The sequence below is a fragment of the Sciurus vulgaris genome, assembly GCF_902686455.1.
Source record: "Sciurus vulgaris genome assembly, chromosome: 6".
NCBI lineage: Eukaryota > Metazoa > Chordata > Mammalia > Rodentia > Sciuridae > Sciurus > Sciurus vulgaris.
This window is the reverse complement of record NC_136466.1, coordinates 128,321,963-128,343,834: the sequence shown is the minus strand read 5'-3', so window position 1 is coordinate 128,343,834 and position 21,872 is coordinate 128,321,963. Positions and strand designations below refer to the sequence as shown.

At 39.9% G+C, this 21,872-nt stretch overlaps 1 long non-coding RNA gene across 1 annotated transcript; it reads left to right on the top strand.

The window, feature by feature from the left end:
• The first annotated feature begins 13,132 nt into the window (after positions 1-13,132).
• LOC306663135 lies at positions 13,133-17,143 on the top strand. Its single transcript, XR_013764373.1, has 3 exons — positions 13,133-13,300; positions 15,549-15,602; positions 16,214-17,143. It is a non-coding gene; the product is annotated as an uncharacterized lncRNA (long non-coding RNA).
• Positions 17,144-21,872: the final 4,729 nt, after the last annotated feature.

Sequence of the window (21,872 nt, the reverse complement as noted above, 5' to 3'; positions counted from 1 at the left end):
GAGGAAAGGGTCAAAATAATTTAGAAGAAGCAGTTTAAACATCACAGCTCTTAAGCAGGTTTAAATATTAATTAAAAGTTAAGTGTATCAGCACTGAATTCTCATTGAATTATTTCTTTGCTAGAGTTTAGTTTTCCTGATTAGAGGAATTATTCTCTAAGATTACTTCTAGCTTGACGATTCAATGCAGAGTCATGGGAAAAAATAGGTGTTAGAGTTTGAAGACCTGGGTATTAAATTCTAGCTTCATCTGTCACACATTGTGTGTGACAGATTGACTTTGAGCACGATGTCTGTCCAACCCTCCAATGCACCTGCTCGATTTCTCTCAGCATCACCACAAGACTCAAGACAGAAATGCATATGAAAACACCTCGAACTATTCAGAAACTGGGGCCCTGAAGAGATTAATGTTTCCAAGAGACTCTGGAGATCAACTGGCTGAGCACTTCCAGAGACAGTTTCACAGAACACCCACTTCACAAATGGTACTAGCCGTGACATGACAAAATCATGTCCAACAAGTATGGGGAATTCTATGCTAAACAAAAGTAAGGAAATCCGTTTATTGCAGAATTTATCAGAGCCATTAACATGTTCATGAGAGATTCGCAAATCTCTCAACAGCTTCCACTCCTAACAAGCAGGGTGTTAGGGTGCTCTACAGAGCAAAACATGGGAAAATGATGACCTGTTTTATTACCCAGGCCTGATTTCACTGGGGCTCTAAGTACCCAAGCCCCAGTCTGAGAAATGTCTGTTCTCCATTTACAATGAGTGCGATGAGAGAAAGAGCTTATTCAAGAAGGTAAATCAACACTCTGCTTCTGTCATCGGGAAAGTCTCACTACTGCAGGGGCTGGGGGAAGAAATCTGTCTGCTCAATGTAACTGATTTATTCTGGCGCAAGCTCCATCAGTCAGCACACAGCACTGGTCCCCAGACAACTCCTCGGGTAACACTGTTCTAATTAACCAGATAGGGACCTAAAAAGGCAGATTCTACAGAAGAGAAGCCTTTTGATGCTTTGCTCTTAGCAGAAAGTGAAGTGTTGAAGCTATCTGGTTCGGAAAGCCCCAGGCTGTCTGAGGACAGAGGGCTGTTCCTCTGGTGAGTGGGCTTGTTGGTAAGCGGGTGCACTCCAACCTTCCTTACTGAAGCTTCTCTCATGGTAACTGGCTCTAACCCTTAGTAATCACACCAGAGTAATGCATAACCCAACAGGATGCAGCGCAAAGCCCTGCTAGGCTCTTTTCCAGACTGAAGCTGAGCTAACTGAGGTGCGATGAACAGCAGTCAAATCAACTTCCCCATCAGCCCCATGGAAATACTGAGAAAGCTTTCTCTAAACAGCAGCCTTCCAGTTAGTCTCTACCTGAAACAAATGGCACAGTGAAATTGAGAGGAGTTTAGTGAAGTGATGATTTATAAAGATGGGTTAAAAGTACCCAGCCAGGAGAGGTGATAGCAAGCCACAGACAGCTGTTACTAGCCTGAGGTCGATAGAGGGAATGGTTCCTGACCTGGAAGCTCTGCAGGACAGCTGCCTGCTTGCCAGGAGCTTGGCTTAGAGAGAGGAGCTGTCTCTGGCACTCATGGCCCTAGGGTGCAGGGTGGAGCAGGGATTACCCCAATCTCATTTTTCTCTCTTCCTCTGACCTCTGCTAGAGTATCTCGTTGGCTCTTTAACCAGATGTGGTTGGAGCGGTCCTAAATGCCTACAAGAAGAACAGACTAGATGGGAATCTGGAGGAGTAAATGAGCATCTTCATGGCACCTCCCTCTGCACTCAGGTGTAGGAGAGTCTATAAAGGGCACAGATCTTTTGAAGAAGGGTGGAGAGTGGACCTGGAAGGAAAACAAAATATACTCAGCACAGTGTCATGTGTTACTGAGCTCAAACAACACATTGAGTTAGAATAGCCAAGGAGCTTGGTTTCTGTTGGCCTCTCTTGTCAAATTTTTTGCCAAGCCTGTCATTTTTCTCCTTTTCAATGCTGTCATAGTAGCAGACTACTTACTCAACTTTGCACGAATTACATTTTTCCAGACTCCAATTCTCCAGACAAAAATAGGGTAGGCGTGTTTGCCACCACAAACCTTGTTAAACCGTCACAGTAGGAAAGAAAAAAAAATTATGATAATAAGCACTGATACTTCAAGTACAGACTTCACTTGATTTCTCTCTTATTTTTAGAAATAATGTTGACTTAATCTTATTTTCATGTATTCAGAACCACCATTACACACATATCCCTAGTCAAAACTTTACTGGCTAACTCCCTGCAGGCCTTTTGTCCTGGAGATGCTCGGGACATTGTTACTAATGCTTGGGCCCTTCTGGAGTGGAACAGGCTGCTAGAAATTCAGTTGCATTAAGATAGGCCCCATTTGGCACTGGGGGGAAAAAAGTCCCTTTTTACTCCATTGCAGGTCAAACTCTGTGTTTTTTTTTTTTTTTTTTTTTTTGGTAATGATCGGTTTCATAGTTGATCAGCTTTATTTTAGATGCTCTTTAATACTTCTTTCTCTTTTCCCCTCTTTCTCCATTTTTTTTTACAGCTTTATTTAGGTATAACTGGTATATAATAAACTGCACATATCTAAAGTGTATGGTTGGATGGATTTGACAACTTTTTCATGATTTCAGATTAGAAGAGTAAATTAATTTATCAGAGAAAACTCCTGGTTAAAGTGAAAGCCCCTCACCCCCAGCATCTTTTAGTCAATGCAGCCATACATGTGTGATTAGCCTAGTTCCCTTGCCCCTTGCCCGTGGTAACTCTGAGGTGCAGGATACACCCTAGATCCCAGAATTCCCCTGCAGGGTCAGCTCCAGTCACCCACAGTGGCCTATTGCCTAATAAGGAACCCTCTACCAGTTCTTTTTCCTTCCCTGTCTCCTTTCCCCCATTCCCTTTCCAAAGTTTCCTGGAATTAACTTCAAAATGAACTACTCACACTTGAGTTTTATCTGGTCTGCCTTGGAGGGAGCCCAAAATTATTTCCTGAATAGCCTTGAACTTTGTTGTGTCTGCATAAGAGGCGACACAGATGGTGGGAAATCTGTGCAAAAACACAGATTTTATATCAGGCAGACCTGGGGTTTAAATCTTGGTCCTGCTTTTGACTAGTCTATGCCCCTGGGTCTAATGACAGAAAGGGAGAACTTGGCCTTTAGTACCATATGACTACTAAGTTTTCTCTTTCCAAATTTCTGTATATTTATTCAAGCTATTCTCTTTGGGTGGAATATTCTCCCTCACCATTTTGCCTATGGCAATCATTAATTTGTCTCTAAGTCCATCTCAGCCATGAGGTCTTCTCTCATTATTGCAGCAAGCAATGAGATCTTTCCTTCCCTGATTCCTATAGTGTGTGTTATGGGGAGCACTTCATAGCCCTAATCATAAGCTAGATGACTTTACAGTAATTTATCTCCTTTATCTTCATACTCATTGGTAAGCTGACAGTGAGCACATCAGGGCCAAGGACAAGGCATTTCATTGACTGAGCATCTGGTAGAACTTCCCCAAGCTCTACAGTAGATGGAACAATGATGACCAGCTCCCATGTTGGGGACATAATCCAAGATCCTATGGCACTGATTATTACACCCAAATAGCCATGGGACCCACCAGCAGACCTGCAGCTGATCATTCATTTGAAGCCATCTGCCATTGCCATCAAAGCAGAAATGGCAAAACACAAAGCAGAATTATGTGACATCTTCTTTATATTTTTATATGTTGTTAAGTTTAGTGTTGATTTTATGGAAGTTGTACCTGCACATAATATTAAATAGTCCGCAGGTTAATTACCAAACCAAGAGTAGATCTCTATTCCCAGCCCACTGGAGCTCGTAAAGGCAACCAGACCCAGCAATTTTAATGATTTCTTTTAATATTTACTTCCAGACTTCTGAGTAACATGCCTATATTTCTACTTCTTCATTCTCTGTAATGACTAAAACTATATCTTTTTTCTACCTCATCACCCTGCTCTTACAAGCCTGCTTTCTATCCTTGTCGTCTAATATCATTTCAGCACAATGTAGAACATATCAATAACTGTATGCACACAATGAAGAATATGTCAACAACTGCTCACACAATTGTGACCGTGTAAACACTGCTCACCTTGGCACCAGTTTATACACTGTCATTTATTCTGCCTTGTATGTTTCTTGTTCTACTGCATTGCCTCATTTTTTATCATTTGTTTTTACTTCTATCTTTTTGAGAACGTGCATGCTTGAAAATATTTTTCTGTGCTCTCACACTCAATTGGTAGTTTGGCTGGGAAAGAGATCTCTCACAATTTTAAAGGCAATTTGCTATTGACCAAAAACATCTCCTGAGGATGTTTAGCGATCTAAAGCAATTTTAATAGTTGGATCTTTGCATGGAAACTGTTATAGTTCTCTGGAAGCTGGTAAGATTTATTTTTCCCTTTTTCCCAGTGCTCTGAAACTTAATGATGATGTGCCTTGGTGTGGATCTGCTTTTATCCATTAAGCTTTGCATTCAGTGGGACTTTCCATTTAGAAACTCATGTTTCAAATTTACTTAAATTATTTCCCTTTTTGATTTCTTTTCTTCAGTCTTTCTGTTCTCTTTCTGGAACTTCTATTATTTAGATGTTAGAGCTTCTGGATGGATGCTCTAATATTCTTATTTTTCTTTCCTATTTTCTTCAACTCTGTTTTCTGACACTTTTAATGAGTTTTACATTTCTGCCATCACAGTTTTAAATCACTTATTTTTATTCTATGATAATTCCATTTCTTTGGCATTCCATTCTTCTTTCATGGATGTAATAACTTTTAAAGTTTTTCTCTGAGGATAAAAGAGGATAAACAAGTTAGCCTTGCTGCAGTTACATGGATACTGGCAGGAGACATGAAACTCCTGGGTTAAAAACTCAAAGAAATAGCAGCAGCTAGTGCATCAGCATTTGTAGCAGTCTTCTGAGCATCAGTTCCCACAGGGTGACAGAAAGCCTGGGTGACGCCTGCCAAAGGAGAGGAACCTCAAGCTTGGGGCACCCTAATCTTTTAAAATGGACAGCAAGTCTTTCTGACCTTTGCCCCAGAGTGAGACGGTGTTCTACTGGACAGAAAATAAACCTGCCATTTGCCATACAGACATTTTCTGCACAAACATCCTTGAAAAGAAATCTTGAAAAGAAAAGCACTCAGTGCCTTTGCTTGAAAACCACAAAGAAATGTGAAAGACCCAGAGAAAACTATCTCCCCAAATTTGTTTGACTTTTATCTTTCATATTAAACACCCTCCTCTGATGTCTAGTGATCCTTGACTATCTGCTCACACTTGAGAGCTGCCTGAAGGGTGGGTGGGTGGTGCCATGGATTTTGAAAGCCCAGCTGAAGAAGTAAAGCTGTGGGAATAATGCAGTAGGGAAACATTTAAGATTTAAACTTTCACCTAACTCCCATTTTTCAGTATAGTTCTTTTGTTTTAGTTGCACCTGATGCCCCTCAGTTCAGAGGCCATTTATTTTATGCTCTGGAATCTGCACTGGTCAATCTAGTAGCAAGAGCCATAGATAGCTATGGAGTCCTTGAAAAGTGGCTAGTCCAAATGAGATCATCTCTAAGTATAAAACGCTCAGCAATTTCAAAGATTTAGTACAATAAATTAAAATAATAAAAATATTTCATTGATTGTGTATACAAATTATAACATTTGGGATATATTGGATTAAAGAAGATATCATTAAAGTTACACCTACCTTTTTCTTTTTAAAAATGTGACTACCAGAAAAATTCTGAAGATCGTGAAGGGCTCTCTCAGCATTATTCACTTAACCACTCTAATCAGAAGTCACCTTGCAGGATTGGGTAGGTCTTTCCCACAATTACCCAGCAATTCCTTCTTCCACTATAGCATCTTTCTCTTTAGCCAATTCCTGGGAAACTTTGGGGTTTTTTTGTTTGTTTGTTTTTGTCTTGTTTTGTTTTGTTTGCTCAATGTCTGTAACTTTAAGTGCACAGTCCATTTTCCAGGTAAGGTGACATATTCACAGGTTCTAGGGACATGGGTGCCTTTAAGGCCATTATCCTGCTTACTATGCCACAGTTGCAGAGATTTTATAAGTAATGAAACTGAGATACAGAGATGCAAGTTCCACTCTCAAAGTCACACAACTACATGTTAGAGCTGAATTTTGAAATTAAACTGCACGTACCCAGAGTCTGTGCTACATTAGGGCTTGGATAACTGAGAGGTAAGAACAAACTAAGAAGGAAAAAAAGAGGTTAAAAGCAGCAGCTTCCAAAGTCACCTTCTGGCAGAAGCCTGAAGTGTATGAACTGCATTCCTGTTGGAGGCTTATCTCTATTACACTAAGGCTTGGATAATGAGAACGGAACATCCTTCTCTTGTTATTGTTAAGTGACTTAAATCACGTAGGGCCCATTTGTGATGACAAGTGTGTAGGCTTCAGGAAAACTAACTAATCAACTGTGGGTCTGTTCAAAATGGATAAAAATGCTGACTGCCAATGAGCTGGTGACAGAGGAGTATGCAATTTGTAGCTTTCCAGGCTCCATTAATTTGATGAAGCCTTTGTTTCTGAGCTTAGAAAAAAATGTAAGGAAGGATGTTCTGGGTGTGATGGAAAGAAAACTGAACTGGGAGTTGGTACGTGAGTTCCCAACTGGCCACTGACCAACAGCATCATGACCAACAGAGAGGTCCTTTGTACCTCTCTGAAGCCCACTTTTGGATTTGAAAATGAGTATCTGTTTAAACATTTAAGAACTATTTATTACAAACATTTTTAAGAACACAACAATGGAAAGAACTGTGTGTAAATACCTACACACTTATCAACTACATTTAACAGTTGTTAACATTTGTCTTTATTTGCTTGTCTTTATACACATATAGTACATATGTGTGTGTGTGTATATATATATATATTTACATATATATATATATATTTAATCTTTTTACTGAACCATTTAGGGTTACCAGCATCATGGCTGACACTTCCCCCCTAAATACATTAGCATTCATCTCCTAAGAATGAAGACAATCTCCTTTTCAGCCATAATGCCATTATCATATATGAGGAAATTAACATTTGCTTCACATTATCTAATACTCACTTCATAGTCAGATGAAGACACTCATTGTTTCCAAAATGTCCTTAAAGCTATACCCTATCCCAAGATTCAACCAAAATCTGTCATTAGTCCTTTTTATTTTTTTCTTTTTTTTTATTATTAGTCCTTTTTAAATCAATAAACTTTTTGTTAGTAGTATTCTCCTGATTTACACATTGTTCCACTAACAGTAATTCACTTTAAAAATGATTCTAACTAGAGGTGGCAGAGGCCAAAATATATAAGGAACTCATACAACTCGACAGCAAAAGCAATGATAACAAAACAAATAGCCAGATTTTAAAATGGGCAATGGACATAAATAGACATTTCACCAAAGAAGAAATACAAATGGTCAACAGGTATATAAAAGGAAATTCAATATCACTAATTATTGGGCAAAAGCAAATTAAAACCACAGTGAAATATGACCTCTTCCCTGTTAGACTATTATCAAAAGAGAAAGACAGCAGGTCCTGGTGAGAATGTGAAGAAAAGGAAACCTTTGTACAACTGGCACAAACATTATGGAAGACAGCTTGGAGGTTCCTCCAAAAGTGGAACTGCCATATGATCTAGCAATCCCACTTCTGGGTATATATTTAAGGGAAGTAAAACCAGTATTTATTCAAAGAGTGAGCAATACTCCTCTGTTCAGTGAAGCAGTATTTACAATATATAGAAACAACTTAAATGTCCATCAATGGATGAATGGGAAAAGAAACTCTCTCTCTCTGTCTGTCTCTCTCTCTCTCTGTCTGTCTCTCTCTCTCACTTTCTCTCTCTCATACACACACAGACACACACACACAGACACACACACACACACGCACGCACGGTGACGGGGGGGTGGGGAGAGAGATAATATTCAACCTTTAAAAAATATGGAAACCTTGCTATTTGCAGCACATGAATTAACCTGGAGAACTTTATGCTCAGTGAAATAAGACACAGAAAATCAGACTAATACTGCATGATCCCAACTTATATGTGAAATCTAAAATAGTCAAACTCATAGAAGGAGCTGGTACAGTGAAGTACAGCCAGGAACTGGGTGAGGGGAGAAAATGAGGAGATATTGATCAAAGCATATGAAGTTTCAGTTATGCAAGATGAACAAGTCCTGGACAACTAACCCACGACAAGGTGACTGTAGTTAACAAATTTGTGAGATAATGATATGTTAATTAGCTTGCTTGTGGTGATCATTTCATAACAAACATGTAACTCAAAATATCAAGTTGTACAAGAAATATATTTAAAGGATTTTTGTCATTAATAGCTCAATAAAACCAAAAAATATTAAATAGTGGTGGGGTGGGGGTGGGGGGAAGAAAGGTCAAAAAATGCCTGGAAACAAAGATGTTCTCAATCTATCTGGAACTGTCAACCTGGAGTCTGTGGATAGAATTCAGGATCCAGGTACTTGAATGAGAAAAATTTCTTTGGATTTTTATTAAACTTTCACTGAAATTTAGCATATCATTCCATTATGAATGTGACTGTGTTTGTTGGTTCCCCTTTCCCCCAGTGACCCCACCTCCTGATGCTCACAGCCCCTCATGGCCCAGAGCAGCCCCTCTCCACATTGTCCCACAATGGTCTTGGGTGACCAGTAGGACACAAAAGTGATGTCGGTTGCTTCCGAGATTAGGTTATGAAAGACTGTGGCTTCTGTTTCCAGCTCTTGTTCTCTTATTCCATCACTTACTGAGGAAAGTCAGCAGCCATGTCCTGACACATGACAAGAATCAAAGAGGAGCTGAATCCTGCCAACATTCACATGAGTGAGCTTGGAAGTGCATCCTCCAGTCTTTCAATAACTACAGTTCTGGCCAACAGCTTGGCTGCAATCCCCTGGGAGCTCTAAGCAGACACACCCAGCTAAGCCATTCTGGGGTTCCTGACCCTCAGAAACTGAGCGATAGTGTTTATTATTTTGAAGCTGCTAAATTGTGTTATGCCGCAGTAGAAAACTACCACAGTAGACAACAAACACAGTTGCATTAGCAGTACCTGAGATTTTGTCACCAATAAATCAAGATACTTAGATATTAAATTACGGTTTTGCCAAGGGAATCAGTACATCATTTGCAGGCCTCACTACTTTAAACTTGTTTCTTACGTTTTAATAAAGTAGAGAGCGTATCACTTTGTCACACAAAATTGATAAGTGAATTTTAATATAATGGATATCTTTTATAATTCTATGTGTCTATTTAGATTTTTGCATTTAAAAAATTCTTCTGAGAAGGGAGTCCATAGACTTCACAAAAATGGTGAAGAACCCAGAATTTGTAAGTCGTGGTTTCTTCCTGATGATGTTCAGGAGTCAAAAGCAAAAACAAAAAACAAAAAACTTCCCAAAGACACATGTACGTTCTGCACAGACCAGGACAGCAGGATCATCCAAGTGCTGGGGTCACTGACTACCCTCAGGGCCACCGTCTGTGGAGCTCAGAGGTCTGAGCGGTCCCAGGGAGAGATGAGGGGCCTCTGCATCAAACTTGCACTCCTCCCCAGCAACCTCAGCCCCTGGTCTGCACCAGACATGGCCCTCCCCTTTTCATCCACTGTCAGAACTGCTCCTTTGACCAGCTGCCAACGCTGACACTCATGTGACTGTGAGGCAGAGGAATGCAAGCAATGTGCTGACTGCCGCTTGAACCTCAGCACTGAGTGGCAGGAGGCAGGGGCTCCTTCCCAGGGCTGCCCAGAGGAAGGAGCTGAATGTGGAACCCCTGGTTGGTATTTCCTGGCATGGAACATTGGAGATCATTGCTTCTCTGCTTGATCCTTGGGAATCTGGATCTTCACTGTCTTTAGGCAAATGGGTCCCAGGGACAGTCTCTCAGCCCTTCATGGAGGGATAGAGTCCCCACGTGATCAAGCTAGAAAACTGGCTACCCTCCAATCTCAGTCCCACTTTATAGACGTGAACACAGAACAAAAAATGTCAAAGGTTGCTGGGTGTGGTGGTGCACACCTGTAATCCCAGCAGTTCAGGAGGCTGAGGCAGGAGGATTGTGAGATCAAAGCCAGCCTCAGCAACTTAGTGAGGCCCTAAGCAACTCAGTGAGACCATGTTTCAAAATAAAAATATAAGAAGTATTAGAGATATGGCTCAGTGGATAAGTGACCCTAGGTTCAATCCCTACTACCAAAGAAAGAAACAAGAAAGAAAGAAAGAAAGAAAGAAAGAGAGAGAGAGAGAGAGAGAGAGAGAGAGAGAGAGAGAGAGAGAGAGAGAGAGAGGGAGGGAGGGAGGGAGGGAGGGAGGGAGGGAGGAAGGAAGGAAGGAAGAAAGAAAAAGATCTCCAAATGTTTTCTCAGTGTCATAAGATTCATCTGCTAAGAGCCAGGTCAAAACCTTGGCATCCTGATAGACTGTCTCATGTCAAGAAAACTACCAAATTTTTAAGACCTGGCAGAGGGCCTGACACATAAAAGTGTATTGAAAAAATGAGCACACTCACTCTGTCTTATTTTGTTTTGTTTTGTTTTGTTTTTCCTATTCCACCAAACCTTTCTTCACTTTCACTCAAAGAAATGGAAATAATAATGGTTTGGGTGAACCTCTTCATTTTAATTTTCTATTTATCAAAACAAACAGCAATTTGCCTCTCTACTTTCTGCCCTCCTTTCTTCACTCCAAAAAAATCTAAAAATCATTCACATTTTGGCAAGCTCTTAGGTCACAGCAGTGCACTTGGCTGTTCAATTTGATAATCCTAGGTCCTTATTACTTTTGCTTTGAAAGGAGCCGTACTCCAGCCTGTTGTGACACCTCCTAGCCTTGGGTGAGCAGAAGGAAAAAAGAGTTAAGAAAGCGGGGGATCCCCTGTGTCCTGGGATGAGGTGGGGAGGAAGGAAGGAGTGCCCCGCTGTAGGTTGAGCCTCCAGGTGTCAGAGGAAACCTGAGCTGTGTGCCTCACCCTACATTTCTACTGCCTGTAGTAGCACCATACATGTGGCACATACAGTAGGTGTGCAACAAAAATCTGTTGGCTTACTGATTGTAAGAGGAGGAACAGCACTGTGCAAGGTGACCTTGGCCGTGGACACCACAGCCTTCCCATCTTTTCACCAAGAGCTGAGGTTCCAGCTGACCCAGGCCAGAGCCAGATATCCAACATGCTTTTATAGCTTCAGTGACATGGATGCAAGGAACCCAGGCAGGATTCTGTGATGCTTGTGTGTATGTATGTGCCTTGCCAATGTGTTCCTCTCTGGTCAGTTACTGGGAGCTAACTGGGACATCATCAATGGCAAAGCTGAGAGAATTTACTTTCTCCATTAACAGCAGGAATTAGGTCTTGGTCTTAAGGAGCAACTTTGTGGATTTCAAAATTTGTTTCTGGCCTGAGGTTTCACTTTTAAATAGATTTGTGATAAAAATATATATGCACTAATACATAATGTATGTATAGCTAGTTATATATTATAATATAAAGTATATCTTATAAAATTTAGAAATATTCTTATGAAAATCAAACAGAAAAAAGTATTTTCTATTTTAGCTTGTTTTTTTTTTTTTTTTTTTTTTTTTTACCAGTCTCCTCTAAATATGGATGCATGCTAAGTTGATGAGTTCATGAATTGGATCCAATATGTGTTTTGAATTTCTATAAAATCCTTGGAAGACTATGTCAGATGAAACTTGTTTTTTTTTTTTTTTTTTCTTCTTCCTGTGACATATTTGAGAGGGAAGGAAAAACAGAAGACATATGCCACTAAGTAGTTTAAGGTAATGTGGTTTTAACAATTCAGAGCAACAAATATTAACAGCCTACTATATACCAAGCACTGCCTTCAAGAGTCAGAAATGAGATGATAAATCTCCACAGGTGGGAATCTGTGCCTTCACATGCCTATCATCTACTACACGCATGATAGATCAAGGGCATGCACAAATTATAATGCATGTGGAAAGTGCTAGATGCCATGAGAAACTCCTAACAATGTACTTTGGAGTGACAAAGAGCAATTTTGGTAGAAAAAGAGGTGGGACCGAGGAGACAGTAAGTATAGGAATAGAGAGTTAATTAAGAAGGCGAGAACAGTAATGAAATGACCAGAGGCAATGAAAGAAATATTTTCCTCCAAATGGAAAGCATGGAACCTGCATCTATCATTGAGTTATTCAGTAGTGTTTTTCTGTCTGTCTCTCTCCCCTCCCCCCCCAAGACTCCAGAGACAGAAGAAGTGTTGCAGATGCCCGCACTCAGCTGAGGAAGAGAGGGTTAACATTATCAAAGACCAGAGTTTACTTGGAGACCTGAACAGGAAAGGTTGAGGGCCCTCTGACCTGACTCCTTTTCACCTTCAAATCTCTATCTTAACTTCCCCGAGTCGGTTTCCATGTCCCTGCCTCCTTACTGATGATGATAACCGCCAAGAAGAAGTAAGGCAAGAACAGGTTCCTGAGTGCTATGCTTTCGTCTTTCAGCCAGGCAGAAAATCAAACTCTACTCAGAAGAGAGGCGGCTGGGATGGCCTGGTTGTGGTCCTTGATCTCTTAACCCCCTTCTTCTAAATGACACTGACATTCTGGAGTTTGCACTTTTTCTTGACTATTTTTCTTCAATATTATGCTTCCTGTTTTCCCTCTAAGCATCATATTATCTATTTTACTGCCGGATATTATTTCCTCCTTCCCCCCATTAGCTTATTTTAGCTACTTTTTCTTTCCTGACTGTGGCTGTTTTACAAACTTCCTACGTATGTTCCCTTTGGCACTTTTCCAGTCATTTTCCTTCTCAACCCCTATTTCGTGCAGTGCCCATAAAAAATGCATATGTGTTATACATATAAAACCCCTTCCCGTGGGCATACTTCACAGAAAGCATATCACAAAGCCCCATTCATCACCCCCACACTGCGACCTGGCCCCAACAGCTTGCTTAAGGACCGCCCTCCTGACGGCAGATTCTATTTAAAGCAGCTGGAACAGCATCCTGAGAATGGAATCTAACTCCCTCTCTACCTCGTCTGCTTATTTGTCAAGTGAGATAATGTGTGTGAAGAGACTTTGAAAACTTTAAAACATGTGCTGTGGTGGCTGTCCTTGCCTGTCCTTGTGACAGTCTGTTTGCTCATGTACTCATTGGATAAGAATTTATGGAGCACCTTCTATGTGTCAGGTATTGGAGATAAAATGTGAACAAGGTGAGTGTGACCCAAGATGCAAAAGGAGAGAAGGGGAGAGGCAGAAGGAAGGAAGGAAGGAGGGAGGGGAAAATCATATAGTTCCTAGCCTCATGCATCTCACAGCGTAGAGCAGAATACGAATGTCAATCAGATAGACGTGTGACTAGCTATAAAATTACCACTGGACTCAGGGCTATGAAGAAAAGGTCCATCCTATCATATGGGGAGTAGGCGCCTGATCCAGTCTTGGGAAATGTCAGGGTCAGTCACTCTGATGAATCCGAGAACTGGAGAATGACGGGGAGCTAACCATGCCCAGGCAATGGTGGAAGAAACCCAGGACAATCATCTGACTGTGCCACAAACCTCATGAAGGCAAGGCTACACCTCATTCACTACACCTCATTCTTCATTCAAGCTATAGTCCCTAGTTCATGCTTGCCACACAGGAAGCTTTCACTAGGTAAATTTTGAATGAATGGTATTGCTTAGGAAATGTTGTCTGATGAACTTGCAGATTTACTAACATGATAATTCAGAATGCAGAGATGTACTTTCAGATCTGATACTTCTCATGATGCTTCTCTTGCTTTGTCATTGGGATATGTGGAAGAAGATGACCAAATATATAGTTCAGTTGAACCTTTATCTAGTGCTAGAATTTAAACACTTCTTTGGGTAATGCTGAGTCTTTGGGGATAATTGCTCTCGTCTAGACTCACCTGCCTTTCTCTAGGATGGTGTCCAGGATGTGAAGGGAAAATGAGTAAAGTAAAAGGGTTTCAGGCCCACCAGATTTCTCCCAATGCTAGGTGGTCTTAACTGTGGAGAGCCTGATCTGCAGTGGGCTGTGGCTGGATTCTTCCTCAATTTAGTAGGGTCCTGTGGTTTCTTTTCCTATTGTCTCTGCAGAATACACTTCTCCGAGTCTTTGTCATTCCAGATTGTTCTTCCCCAACCTTCATTATTCATTCATCTCATCCCAACCGTGATGTCCTCAAGGATGACCCTCTGCTGGTGTTTGGTGTTTCTGTCACATAAGAATTAGGGGAGACCAGGAGTACCATATAGATTCTATATCAGGTCCCACTGCCCTCAACTCAGCTGACCTTTTCCTTGTTGGCATGGGGTCAATTGCACAGAGGCCTCATGAGGATTTCTAACAGGAAGTAAAATTAAAGCCCAAAACAGGGAACTAAGGACCCACATGTCTGAGAGTTTTCCTAGCTGAGGTCCTCTACCTTTCTCCCACAGCCACCTGGAGCCAAAACGAGAGACCTTTCTTTCTTCTTGCATATCAGATCCCCTTTCTGCTCAGGGAACAAGCATGAAATAGTTTATCTGACCCAGAAATTATTTCCCAATGTAGAGGGACAAGCTCCAGGGATGGTTCTTATAATGTTAAATGGGAGATGATGGATTTGAAAGATTCTTTGTCATAAATATGATTTTTAGCTCTTTTTAGAAACTTATTTTTAAAGTCGGATGCTAACAAATCTAAAAAAGGTGATGAAACTCGAGGGTATCAATCTCTTAAAAGATGTGATTGCAAGTCCTGTTCATGCTTCCCACATGCCTGTAATAACAAGGGCCCCCAGATAATCAAATTAGTCTCAGGGACACAGATACCTTCAGTTGATCAGAAAGTCACACACTAGGATACAAGAAAGAAACTTCTGTCAGAAGCATACCTTATTCCAGCCCCATTTGAGAAATAGAATGTCCTGAACCTTAGAAAGTAGATGAGAAGGTCATCTACCCTCAAGATCTTGGTCAGCAGTGATGCCGACTTGGATTTTTGTTGTTTAATAGCTGACTCTCTTCAACTACAGGGAATGCAGTTTTTTTTTACAAAGAAACCCTACTGGTTCTCACTTCTTCCCATATTCAGACAGAGGATACCCTAAAAACATCAGAATTCAGAACACGAGAGAAAAGCAGTAGCAGCTGGTTGGTTGTGTTGATTTCCCAAATCATCTGGGAGCTCGTTAAACTAAAGACAACCTGAATAATCATGTGACTGGCTGAACTTTTCTCCTTTCAAAATGAAGATGAAGTCATTGAGGTCAGACAATCTAACGCAGACATCTTAAAGAAAGACGGGGAGACTTAAAACAAAGATATTAGTGTGGATTTTTTTCCTTCTGACATTACAACAACAACAAAGACGAAAAAGCTTCATTTTTTTTTTTTAAGTGGAATAGAATGTTGCAAAATCTTCACAGTAACCCAATGGAGTACTTATAATTATTGTTTCTTTTTGCAGATGAAGAAATTGATACTGGAGAGGTTAAGGGGATCTATAGGCAGGAAGCAAATAGTAAGTAGTCAGGACTTGAGTACAGGTCCCCTGACTCTTGGGTCTATTTTTATTTCACTACACAGACCATCAGTCCCTGTAGCTGTCTTTTTTTTTCCTTCTCATTCTCCATTTTTTTTTTTTTTTTTCTTGTGTGATTGAACCCAGGGACTTACACATGCTAGGCAAATGCTCTACCACTGAGCTGCACCCAACCTTTTAAATTTTTTTAAAATTTTGAAACAGAGCCTTTCTAAATTGCCCAGGTTGACCTTGAACTCGAAGTTCTCCTGCCTCAGCCCCTGAGTAACTGGGATTACTGGAGTGTACCACTATTCCCAGTTTTTTTGGTTTATTTTTAAGACCTTTGTTGGCAAGTTAATTGCTGATGTTCTCTAGACTTCCATTACGTAGGAATTGGCTTATTAGTAATTTAAACCATGCTATAAAATAACCTGACTCCTACTCTATTGCTTTAAGCCATCTGTTTTGTGATGATCAGACTTTCAGCCTAATGGAGGAAAATTGAATCAGAGTTTGTTTTGTTTTATTTAATGTTAGCTTAATACTGGGTATACTGGGAAGCATTTGCCACAAACTTCAACTGGGTCACCTGTCTCATTTGCGTGCAGGGCAGGCACCTGCAAGCCTTGTCTTTCCAGGATCTTTGTCTGTGAGAAAACAGAGAATGTGCAACTGACGACCTGTCTTCCCGCTGAGCTCCGTGGGCCAAGCCAGGAATAACAGAGGAACAAGCAAAATGTCGCAGGAAACACATTTATACAACCAATTTGCCTGGGTCCTGTTTCTTTTCTTATATAACAGTTTTATTAAATTGTCCAAATCCTCAGAAGAATGTTTTAAAAAAATAAGAAGGGGAAGAGAAGAAAGAAGAAATGTATTTCTCTCTTTACATGCTCTAAAGATTTTTGTAGAAATAGACTCTTCAATCCTGAGCCTGGCATCTACTGGAGCCAGACAGGCCATATCCTGCTTCTACCCTTTTCCTTTTCCTCATATACCACTTTACTTAGACAAACCATCCATTGGTCCCTCCAGTGTGTGTACTCTAAGAAATAATTCATTTTTATTCATTTAAAATACAATTCTTCTAGCTTAAGTTTTTTTTTTTTTTTTTTTTTTTTTTTTCCTTCCCCAGTACTGAAGATTGAATCCAGGGCTACTCTACCTCTGAACTATGTCCCCAGTCCTTTTCATTTTTTATTTTGAGACTGGGTCTCACTAAGTTGCTGAGGCCAGCCTCAAACTTGCCATCCTCCTACCTCAGCCTCCTGAGTCCCTGGGATTATAGGTTTGTGCCACCACACCGAGCAAATTTATGTCTTTATTTTTGGAAACTTCATTGATCTCTAGAATCAATAACATAAAACTACCTAAATGCATTCAGTCACATGTGAAAGGATATTAGTTAACTTGAGGATATTAATAAACATGAGCTTTGTTCGGCCATTGCCATTTCTGCCACATTCCTGCATGGGACATGAGAGTCTCTGTCTTGCTGAAATTTCTCAGCATGACTCCATCCACATTGTTTCTTGGGAGCCTTTAGCAAAATGTTTAAACATGTTAGAACAGCTTATTTATTTTTTGACGCATTAGAAGAGATTAACTTCAGCAATCGTAATTCCCATTTTCTACAGAAGTCTGGCAGATAATGCCCAAAGCAGGAGAATGGGAGCCAAGGTATCTACAAAGAAAATACAAATTGGTTTAATCATAATACAATTGTCAAACCAAACACATGAGTCTGTCTCAAACATGTCTCTGATGCATTTTGCAGTCCCCAGCTTATGCATTTACTATGAGGACAATTGGGTAGTTATGAGAGAGTTCACTTTTCTAAAGGGATGGTTTTCCAAAGTAATTGGTGTTTAAGGGGGAAGGTAGTCAGGACCACGAGTCATCAATGATCAATTTCCCTACAATTTCTGGGGTTCTTAAGGGTGAGTAGGAGGGTTGTTTGGGAGCAGGAAGGGGCATTGCAGAGGGTAGGAGAGCTGTTTCAGTTCTTTCTAAAGTTAGCCCTATTTCCTGTCTCCAGTCTTTGTTCCCATTATTAGTTTTCTCTGTTGAGAACCAAAAAGCAAAACGTACACAGCCCCTGGTCTTGCTACATTTACATGACTTACGAGAACATGACCCTAGAGATGAAGAAATTCTTACCTTTCCTCTGGAAAGTGTTTTGTAAAAAAGTCACGGAGCTTGCCTCTTACTGAGTGAAAAGAAAGAACATTTCCTCTCTAGCAAGCAGCACCTTTTGACTTACAGAGGCTTGAGGAATTAAAATTCAGATGAGCACAAAAGTTATTCCCCACTGCTATTGATGCCAGTACCTTGTGGCCAGACCAAAGCTTCCTGGGGTATGTCTTTCATTGTAGCATAAATTTCAAGGGGAGTTGGCAGACAATGACTATTTGAGTATCTAAGTAAATCTAAAGAGCATTCAGTCACAAGTTGGAATTCATAAGGCACACTGGTATGATTCTTGCTTTCAAAGCAGATTAAAGGATCAAAGATTAAGAACATAATTTTCCTAACTCCCGGCCATAAGAGAACTTCAATAATTAAACTCCCCATCAGGAATCAAGTGTAGAGAATGGAGATGTTATTCTTTCAGAATGGAATCTTGAAGAAGAAAAATATATGTGGTCATCTGGGAGGAAAGAAATTATATATTGTTTATCATGCTTAGGTCTAATATGGTATGTTAAATGTTATAGCTGCTGTTATAATTTTCCTATCATTACATTTGATAGTAGGAACTACCATCAAATTATTAATAGAATTATTAATAGTTCAGGAATTTTAAAACTATATCATTTGAAGCAACCCAAGGCTCAAAGGTTTTGTCATGTGGGATAGTGACTAAATAGTTTTTAGAAACAATAATTTATACCAATATGTGCCTCCTTATTTAACTTTTAAATTAGCACTTCCAGAAGTTTACCTAGAAATTTATTCAGAATTCACACACCTAAAAATGGAAGTTATATTTAAGATGCACCATCTGTCTCATCAAGTACCTTAATGTTTGGAAGCTGAATCATCTCCAAATTATGATTAAAACTGAATGCAGATAACAGAATGAATAACTCAGTGGCCCAATATTTAAATAAAATCTGGGCAATTACTTATTTTCTATCACTTCTTCATCTGTAAAATGTAGAGAATACATACACTAGTTATCTTAGAAAATTGGTCTGTATCTGAAAGGGTTTCCCTGAATATTATTGTAGTACTAATAGTACATTTATTTAGCTCCATGTGTCTGGAACTCTGTCATATTCATGAAATAAAAGTTAAGTAAAGCATGAATTGCCTTTAAAGAAGTCACCATCTGATGGCAAAAACAAATCCATATGCAACTCTAAACAGCCAGTTGGGGTACAACATAATAAACATTATAATGAAGTTACATGCAAGATACCATGGAAGTTATCAGAATCCTACCCTAGACACCTAATATGGGATTCAGAAATCAGTCAATGGGCATGAAAATCTGACCAGTCATTTGCTCAGGATTTTAACCTGGCTCCTAAGTTTCTTGCGTAGACTCTACAGTATACACTAGATGTATACATTTTGAATCTTTAATATTCAATGCATTAAAGACTAAGATTATAATGTCATCTTGACCAATATCACTGGTCCTCTTTATCTCTAGTATTATTCTTTGCCCCTCTAATCCAATTACTCTAGCTTTCTGTCGATTTTGTTAGTGTGACATAATTTTCCTCTCTTTTCACATTCAGCCAGCTGACATCTTTATATTAAAGTGGATTTTTTTGTGCACAGAATATAATTAAATTTTGCTTTTTAAATCCCATCTGGAAATCTTCCTTTTAATTGGAGTATTTACACCATGTACAATCAATGTAGTTATTCATATGGTTGGATATAAATGTACCAGTTTGCTATTTGCTTTCTCTTTGTCCCATTGATTTTCACTGATTTGTGAAGAAAAGATTCCACCCTTCATCTATGGGATGATTAAACACAAGGGAAGACTGACAACAGGAGTGACAGTCTGGTGGAGGAGGAAGCTGTCACATTCATGATGGACCTGAGAGGACAAGCAGGGACTGAGGAGGGCAGGCTTTGTAGTGCAGGAGGCAGGGTGAGCCCTGGTTTCTACAGAAGGATGTGATTGGTTGGCTTCAATAATTTTGTGGGCTGGCAGGAAAACGGGCACCTTGCCTCACCACCGTGATAAGGAGGGTTGTTTGGCTGGGGACCTTATCCATAGAGAGGGTAGAACAATATGGTCAGGTCAGGTCAGTAGACCTGGTTTTAGATGTCAAGGTCGCACATAACTAGGCCATGACAGAGTTTATCTAAACACACTTACAATTTGGACAAAAACTCATCTCCTATAACTTGTAGGCTACTCCTAAAATACATCACCTTTTCACCCTGCTCTTAAGTCAAACAATAAAAAAAAAAATGTTCTTTCAAAACTGGAAACAGAATTAGGAATGCTGAAAGCATTGTTGGGCCAGTTCCCAGGCATGTTGCCTTGTTCAGAAACTGCAAAAAGATGAGGAGCCTCCTCGGCAGCCTCAGGCCTGTGGCTGCCCTGTCTCCAGGCCAGGTTCTTGGGATCGCTCAGACCTGTGCCTGGCCCTTCTCTCAGGGCGTGCTGGCCCAGCTACATTTACCGACCTAAGGAAACAGTCAATTGACCTTGTCAGTCATTCTACCTTAGAAAAATAGAAGTTCAGTGATCACGCTTGATGAAAATACAGATCTACAATAAAACATCTTGTTGAGTGGACAAGAGGAGGGCAGGCTTTGTAGTGCAGGAGGCAGGGTGAGCCCTGGTTTCTACAGAAGGATGTGATTGGTTGGCTTCAATAATTCTGTGCGCTGGCAGGAAAACAGGCACCTTGCCTCACCTCTGTGATAACCCTGAGGTAAGTGTGCTTCTTTTCCTGTTTTCTTTTTATTATATTTTATAGGTATATCCATAGGTGATAAAATCCATAGTTTTATGTGCTTTAAATATTTATATAAAAGTTCATGGAAAACAATTTTGGGAGGATGCATTGAGAACAGTTATAACTAGAGATACATACAAAAACAGACATATGATATTCCATGTTATGGTAAAACTGGTATTAAAATGTCTGCTGTATTTACACACTTTTAACAAATATAAAATGATGTAATTAAATAAATATATTATGTGCTTTCATTGCAATGATGGTCTTTTTTAAAATGTTTTAAATGCTTAATGATGACATTTCAAATATGTAACAAAATACTAAAAATATTGACAGGGCTGAGGAGATAGCTCAGTCGGTAGAGTGCTTGCCTTGCAAGCACAAGGCCCTGGGTCCGATCCCCAGCACCGCAAAAAAAAAAAAAAATATATATATATATATATTAACAGATATTCATGTACGGGTTACCCTCATATTAACAGATGTCAACATTTAGTTTTATTTGCTTTAAAATCAAGTTTGCCTCTTTTATGAAACAATAAATAGAAAGCATTCAGGATAGATAGAAGACACCCAACCCATCCCCTACCTCAGTCTCCCGACGTAACCTCTACCCTGAGCTTAGTGTGCTTTTTTTCCTGTTTTCTTTTTATTATATTTTATAGGTATATTCATAGGTGATAAAATCTATAGTTTTATGTGCTTTAAATGTTTATATAAATATTAGGAACCCTGTGGTACATTTTCTTTTGAAAATGCTTTTCTTACCAACATTTTAAGGGGCTGAGGATATGGTTCAATGGTGTAGCACTTGCCTAGCACGTATGAGGTCCTGGGTTCTGTCCCCAGCAACACACACACACACACACACACACACACACACACACACACACACACTCCCACATCTTATCAACATGTTTTGAGATTTATTCATGTTGATATATGTAGATTTAGTGTGTTTAACTTTCTGTAGTATTTCATTGTGTGAATAAACCACTTTTTATTTACTCATTGGCTTATTGAGAACAGTTTTTTGTTGTTGTTGTTTGTTGTTGTTTTTTAAGTAGCAGAAGACAGAAATAATCTTGCCACAAAAGGATTTTGTGCAGGTTTCCTCCAACATGTACATCAAAGATTGTGTAGGCTGGAGACCAGAGGTGGCATTGCTAGCTAATGGCAATGGCCTATTTTCAGCAGTCACGCCTTTCCCTGTCTTGAGTACCAGTTCCTGGACCTATTGTCCTCTAAACTGCACTGAGGGAGGGAGGACACACACCTCAGTCCTCACCATGACTAAGCTGTACTGGGTTCTACCAGGAAGCGGAAG